At 38.3% G+C, this 8,054-nt stretch overlaps 1 protein-coding gene across 1 annotated transcript in view; it reads left to right on the forward strand.

Annotated features, from left to right (window-relative positions):
• The first annotated feature begins 3,573 nt into the window (after positions 1 to 3,573).
• Positions 3,574 to 8,054, forward strand: part of FAM177B (family with sequence similarity 177, member B) — a 12,724-nt gene continuing 8,243 nt past the window's right edge. The window contains exons 1-2 of the mRNA XM_011929483.1: positions 3,574 to 3,678; positions 4,232 to 4,368. The gene's annotated coding sequence lies outside the window, so the exon portion shown is untranslated. The remainder of the gene's footprint in view (positions 3,679 to 4,231; positions 4,369 to 8,054) is intronic.

Below are 8,054 nucleotides of genomic sequence, written 5' to 3' on the forward strand. Positions count from 1 at the left end.
ATATGTTAGAATCAATAATTTACTAAAAAATCAGTTTGTATAGGTATGTTGGGACCTTATCCAAGAACTTATCCCTGTTCCATTAGCCCTGTGCTTCATTCAGTATCAGTAACCCTGCAATGATTTTTACAAATATCTTTTCTAGTGCGTTTTTTACTTAGAGGACAGAACTTTGTAATAGCTCTTAATGTTTATATATAAGAGAAGACAGAATGGAAAATGTTTTTTGAAGTCAAATATTGCGTGATGTAAAGAAAAAACTTTAAACTTAAATGAGTAGGTTGTCCTGAATTACACTGGTAACTCTATACTTCTTTATTAAAGAAGTTACAGTAAGATGCCTTTGTTACCTGATTTCAGTGTACATTGTTTTTATGTGGTTTTCTGATGATGTCCTGTCAGAATTGTATTGGTTTAGGCCAAAGTCCATAGCAAAAACAGAGAACAAATAGAGATACAATATGATCTTAAAAATAGATTGTAGCATTTTAAACAATTAGTTTAGTAATTTGGGAAGTAGTGGATGCATAATACTTTAACAGAAGTCACACATCTGTAGGTTTATCTTTTGATTATTCTCCTGGGGCATTAGATAATTTTTCTATTATAAGTGACAGATTGATTCACTTAATATAAATAATACAAGTAGCATACACTAAAAGCTTACTGTGTGCCAGATACTGTGCTGGACACTTACATAGATAAGCCATTGAATCCACAAAGCAGCCCTGTGAGAAATAAGTAAAATCTGCATAAAGTGTTGAAATAGGAATATGCATTTCATTATGAAAAATGAGTAATTATGCCAATCTGAATCAATATAGCATTCAAATAAGTGATTACTTAAATCATATATCATAGTTTACACTCCTTAAAAAAAGGTACATAAATTCAGTGAGGTTTTTTTCTTAACATATAGAAATACTAAATACTGCTTGCAACATAATATTAATATTTGAAGCTGTAGTTTCCAGAATAAGTGGAGTAATAACTAAACAGGCATTTAATTTTATTTCAGTATCTATGGAAAAAATACTTCATTACATCTCTATTTTATGTTGTCTTTATTACAGAATCACTTGTCTGTTGTGTGCCACTTACTGACAAAACTTCAATTGGTACTTGATGTCAGCTCTTTACTCTCTGGCTGTGGGACCTATTTCTCTTAGGTACTTGTGCTTATTAATCTACTTACTAAATTTTCACATTGACAATTTTGGGCATAACACTACCATGTCTGAACTGGAAAATGTAATATGCTTAGTACTTGTAAAATGCAGCAATACTAATATTACTTTACATCAGTAGGCATCTTTGACGTGAGCAGATATTTTGTTGACTCAGCAAAGGTAACACTTTGTGACTAAAGTATCCCATTATATATAATGTTTTTTGAAATGTTGGAAATTTTGGGAAATTATCACATACATAGAAGTTGCATGAAGGTTATAGAGAGATGTAACTATTTGTTAACTATTACATGGATTTCATAGGCAGTGACAACTAATGTTACTTCAGCTAAAAAGTGTATAATGGGTTATCTTTTTATTTATGAAAATAAAAGTAATTTTACTTACAATTTCATTGAGATCTTTCATTTTTTGACAAATATTTTTATACTTACTAAGCCAGTAACAGTTAAAACAGTGCAAAATTATTCTTCACAGTAATGTTTTAAAATGACAGATAACTAGGCATGGTGGCTCACGCCTATAATCCCAGCACTTCAGGAGGCTGGGGCAGGAGGATTGCTTGAGCCCAGGAGTTGAGACCAGCCTGGACAACGTGGTGAAACCCTGTCTCTGCAAAGTATAAAAAATTCACTGAGTGTGGTGGCACGTGCAGTGAACCACAGTCATGCCACTGCACTCCAGCCTGGGCGACAGAGTGAGGCCCTGCCTCAAAAAAATAAAATGACAGATACATTTGCATCAATTGTGTTATGCTTCATGGGTTCATTAAATATTCAACACTCCTTGACTTGTTCAGTTTCTACTTACGTTTATTGGTACCTATCACTTCTTAACCTCAAATGATTTTGATTGGCCTGTTTATGTCTCATGCTTAGTAAAATCCAACATGATGCAGTATTTGTACTATGGTGTGCTAAGCTAAAGAGTTTATCATTATCTTTGTACAATAATCTGTAGAAAACTTGATTCCTTGCAAACTTGAGGCAGCACTTTTAGCGTTGTATAAATGCATGTAGAAATAAAACCATATTCAGAATTCTTTTAGAATTAGAGTAATCATGCTTTAGAAAATACTGCCTTTCTTATCTCTTAATGTGTGTAAAATAAACTTGGAATGTCACTTTGGGTTACCATAAGTTTGTATCTAAAGATTTTATTTGACATTTGAATAATTTGTTTAAAATTTAAATTTTTGTTTAAGAATGTTGTAGTAATAAAGGAATCAAAATAGTTAATCTGGAAGGGGAGTTGACAAATTATAAAACAGAAAACTATATTTGTGCATATCCAAAAAGCCAGAGCTATCACTTCAGCAATTTAATGTATCTAATGCCTGTGATTTTCTTGAGGTTGGTAGAAGCTTATATAGTCACTTTCAGAGCACTCCCCTGAGATGTCAGACTTGAATTTGCTTCTCTAATGCAGAGCTTCTCAAGTAGTTTGTCTCGAGGCCTTCTGGGTGGCTAGCTGGGCAGCACTTAAGGTGACTGGAGCTCCCAGGCTGGTCGCCTCCAGAATTCCAAACAATTTTCTCTATCTGCCATGATGTAAAAAATGTTGGGAAACACCACAGTGGGACAGGCATGCAGGCAGTGGGGTGCATGTGTGTGGTTTAATACTGAAAATAAGGATACAAAAATCCTGCCAGGTGATGCTCTGTAATTCTCAAGGAGCAGCAGTGATTTCTTATTTCACATTTTTCCTCACTCTGCCCTTGCCCCTGACACACACACTGCGAGTCACTGGAGAAGGCCAGTTCCCTCAGGCGAAGGGGCCTAGAGAAATGTCAGTGAATACTGTGCTGTGAAACTGCATCTGAGGCACACAGTGGGGCTTTGGCTCTCTCCTCTCACCAGGGGTTTGACCTTTCAACCACCTAAGAAGAAGGAAAGGTCTAAGCAGGAAGGGGGACCGGTAGCTCCGGGCAGGCAACGCTCATTAGCTCCAGTGTGATGACTCAGCGTCAGTTCTCAGCTGAATTTTAACGTAGTCCATTTGAAAACATTTTCTAGATCAATGAAAATGGCCAAGAACTCTAGAAAAATGTTTAAGTGTTATATACTTAAAATAGTATATTTACTTATTGAAACTAAATGCCAAGATGTAGAAATAGTGTGTTATTTTCTTGGTACAGATTACAATGCTGTGTTTCAGTGAAGGAGCTAATTAAAATGAAATGATTCGTAGATAGATGTAATCAGAAAAATCTTAAATGAAGATAGTCATTTCTAAAGTAGGAAAGAAAGACAGTTACAAGTCTGTTCTTATTTTTCCAATGTTATATACCTCCTCCCACCCATTAACATTAACTACATGTATGATTCATTTGTTAAACAAATACTGAGTTCCAGCTATGTGTAAGGCATTGTAGGGGCAGAACATACAGCAGCGAACATAACAGGTAAAACCCTCCCCTTCTGCCAAGGAGTGGGACAGGGAGGAAAGGGAAGACAGAGACACGTAGAATATGAAGTGTTCAGTGTTGGTAAGTGCTAAGGAGAAAAAATGAAACGGGAGGTAAGATGCAGAAGGTAGTGGTGAAGGCAATGGGAGGTTGCCTTGAAAGCGGAACTCAGCATAGTCTCCATTTGAGTTAAAGACTGGAAATGAGCAAGGAAACTGTCTAAGGAAAGAAAGACTAATAGAGCAGCCAGCACAGAGTTCTCTGCAGAGAGAGAAGGCGGGCCTGTGTGATCAAGGAATTGCAGTAAGAAGACCCGTGTGTTCGAGTGATGTCAGTGGAGGGAGAGTAGTACAAGATGACATCAGAAAACTCATAAGGGTTAGATATACAGCCTTTTAGGCCATTGTGAGGACTTTGGCTTTCATTCTAGGTGAGACGGGAACCCACTAGAGAGTTTTAAGCAAATAAATGACATGATCTCACTTAGAATTTAACAATTCTGGCTCCTTTTCGAGCATAGACTGGAGGGGGCCAATTAGGAGGCCGCTGCAATAACTAGGTGAGAGACGATAGCAAGGGTGAGAGATGATAGACCGGGGTGGTGGCAGTGGAGTAATGAAAAGTATGATTCCAGAAATATCCAAGAGAATTTCCTGGCAGATATGATGTGAGGTGTGATTAAAGAAGAGCCAAGAATGACTTTAGTGTAGTTGGCCTGATCAACTGTAAGTTGCCATTTATTGAGATGAGAAGGCTGCCAGAAGAGTAGAGGTAAATGTGTGAGTATGTGCATGTTGGGGGCATGGAGGGAGAGTTGCACTGACAGTGTGAGCAAAGATTTAGACAAATTAGGATTGAGATGTCCATTAGACAACTAAGAAGAGATGTCAAGCAGGTAGTTGGATCTATGAGATTCAGGGAAAAAGTCTGACCTGGAGAATATAAATGTTACAATCATCTGTGTGTGGATAGTATTGAAAACCATAGGGCCAAAGGAGATCATCAAGAAAGGAGATAGAAAAGAAGTCCAATCACTGAGCCCTGGGGTAATACAATATTTAAAAAGCCAGAGAGATTATATGGCCTGTTAATTACATTACATACTTAGGAACTATCCTTCATAATCTATATTTGGGGTTTTTAAGAAACAAAATGTAGAAGTGCTCCCAAGAATTAAACTGAGCCAGGTGCGGTGGCTCATGCCTGTAATCCCAGCACTTTGGGAGGCTGAGGCAGGAGGATCGAGGAGGATTGAGTCCAGAAGTTCAAGACCAGCCTGGGCAATATAGGAAGACTTCATCTCTACAAAAACACCAAAAAAAAAAAAAAAAGAAAAGAAAAGAAAGGCTGGGCATGTGGCACACACCTGTGGGAGGTTGAAGTTGCACCACTGCACTCCAGCCTGGGCAAAAGCAAGACCGTGTCTCAAAAAAAAGAAAAAAAATTAAACTGAAGCCAAAAGAAGATCACTTACAAAACATCCACATCTAGGTGTGAAGCTAGCAGTTATCCCAAGGTTTTTGTAAATAAGTTGAGTTCCAAGCTGTTCACTATGGAGACCCCTCTGTGTGACATGCACTGATTACAAAGATGAATTTTGCATAGCATATTCTAAAATGCCCATTAGGTGGCAGAAAAACATTCAGTAAACCAGCTGTGAGCTAGCTAGTGTTCACTCTTGTGCTCATTCACAGTCTCTCTCCACTCCCCTCCAACCTCCCAAAGAGCCCTCTGAACTTAAAGATGTGTATGGCTATTAATGCACAACACCATGATCATGAAGAACGAAGACTGGTATTTTCAGAGAGCCAACAGGTATCATCAGTCTCTAAGCTAATAGAGGCGAGCCAGGTGTACAGGGGATGAGGATGTGTGTGTTTCATTTGGTTTGGAAATGTATGAATTTGGACAGTCTTAAGAGGAGTAAATTGACTATAATGAGACTATTAGGCCTTATTTTTAAACGTTTCCTATTTAAGTTTTTTAGCTTGGGGCAGGGTGAAGAAGTGTTCAGAAAGTCAAAAGCAAGAAAGCCTCTTGGAAAAAAAATAGACAAGATGTCTTACAACTAGCCTGATGTTTAAGCTTTCTGCAATACACCGAATCCCTAAATCACAAGTCTCTTTCTGTTTCAGTTTCAAAGTTTCTTCTTTTCTCACTCTCTTTAGGGCACTGGTCCCCAAACTTGCCTGAACATTGGGATGACCTGACAGCTTCAAAAAATACTAGTGCCTGAGTTCCACCCACAGAGATCGTGATTTAAGTGGTCTGCGGTGTGGCCTGTCTTTGAAATTATTTAAAAGACCCCCAGATGATTCTCATAACAAAATAATTTTGAGAACCGCTGGGCTTAGCTAATATTGGGTGTGTAAATATTGACCTTCCCACAACTCAAACATGTTCCACCCTGTAAGACACGCAAGAGAACACTTCCACGTCAGCATACCCAAACGCACTGTATGGCCTCAGCCTACAGAACCCTTAACTCTTAACTTTATCATCTATTGAACAATTTATAACATCAAAATTTGTACTACTTTCAACATCACTAATTAATGAAAAATACAGAGGAATCATGTAAGTTGCTTTTTGAAAATGTTTTATTTTCTTTTGTTTGTTGCAGAATGTGTTTTGTTTCTTACGGCACTGATAGTATTTATTTGTGCAATAGTATTATGCTTAACGTATTGTTGATCTTACATACCAAATTAAAATGGGTATTTTTTGCTGCTCTTCAGCATCAGAAACTAAATGATAATACCTCTTCCTACTTCTTACTGAGGCTTTTCTATGATACACCATATGTATCATATGGTTATGATACTCAGGGGAAACCACATGTACCATTCAGAGGTCCCCAAACAGGGCAGATATCACATCATCTTGCTGTGGATGACAGACGTAACCTTTGGCAGATCTTTTGCAACTCTGACCTTTGACAAAGGCATTAAACTCAGCATTGTAGCAATAAGATTTGGTGATTTATTTGTATATATATATATATAAGCGTATGCATGTATGAATATATATGTGTGTGTATTCAATCATGTTTGCATTGCCCATAAAATATTTTTAAAATTCGATCTGCTAGTCTTCATTTTAATGGATGGCTGACAATCCATTTGCATTTATTACGATTATTGACTTACTTGGAATTAATGCTAATATTTTATTTAGTGTTTCTTTTAATCATGATTTTTCTTTACTGTTTCTTCTTTCTTGCCTTCTTTCAGAGTGTTTCTTTTCCTTTTTATTTTCTTCTGCTGGCTTTGAAGCTATACATTCTGATTCCATTATTTGTCTATTTACCTTTCAATTGTTAATATGCATACTTAACAACATATCTTATCCAGCCTATCCCAAAACAATACTTAGAAGTCAACTTACATTTTTTGTTATTATCTAATACTTAATACTGTTTTGTCTTTATACTGTCCCCACCAAAATAGTGTTTTTGTTTTTTGTTTCATTTTTGAGACGGAGTCTCTCTCTGTCACCCAGGCTAGAGTGCAGTGGCACCATCTCGGCTCACTGCAAGCTCCACCTCTTGGGGTTCAAGCGAGTCTCCTGCCTCAGCCTCCCGAGTAGCTGGGACTACAGGCACCCGCCACCACGCCTGGCTAATTTTCTGTATTTTCAGTAGAGATGGGGTTTCACCGTGTTAGCCAGGATGGTCTCCATCTCCTGGCCTCGTGATCCACCCGCCTCGGCCTCCCCCAGTGCTGGGATTACAGGCGTGAGCCACCGCACCTGGGTTTGTTATCCTGTTTACTAATTTTTTACTTATATTTATTGCATCTTACTTTTTTTTTTTTTGAGACAGAGTCTTGCTCTGTCACCCAGGCTGGAGTGCAGTGGTGCAATCGCAACTCACTGCAACCTCTGCCTCCTGGGTTCAACCGATTCTCCCACCTCAGACTCCTGATTATCTGGGACTACAGGCGCATGCTCCCAAGTCCAGCTAATATTTTTGTGTTTTTTTTAGTACAGACGGGTTTTCACCATGTTGGCCAGGATGATATTGAACTCCCGGCCCAGCCTTGCCCTCCCAAAGTGCTGGGATGATAGGCATGAGCCACCATGCCTGGGACATCTTACTTTTTCTTACCTCTGGGTTTAGTTTTCTACTTCTTGACACAGAATTTCCTATTATTAATCTTTCAATAAAGATGCCGGAATGGTTAATGCTCAGTTTTTGTAGGTCTGAATGTATCATTATGTTACTCCCACTTATTGTTTAGCTGGATATTGAACTCTTTTTTTTTTTTTTTTTTTTTTGAGATGGCATCTTCTCTGTCTCCCAGGCTAGAGTGCAGTGGCACAATCGCTGCTCACTGCAACCTCACCTCAAACTCCCAGACTCAAGCAAATCTCTCACCTCAGTCTCCCAAGCAGCTGGAACAACAGGCATGCACCACCTTGCTCAACTCTTTCTCTTTCTTCCCTCCCTCACTCCC

Source organism: Colobus angolensis, unplaced genomic scaffold, assembly GCF_000951035.1.
Source record: "Colobus angolensis palliatus isolate OR3802 unplaced genomic scaffold, Cang.pa_1.0 Scaffold81, whole genome shotgun sequence".
Taxonomy (NCBI): Eukaryota; Metazoa; Chordata; class Mammalia; order Primates; family Cercopithecidae; genus Colobus; species Colobus angolensis.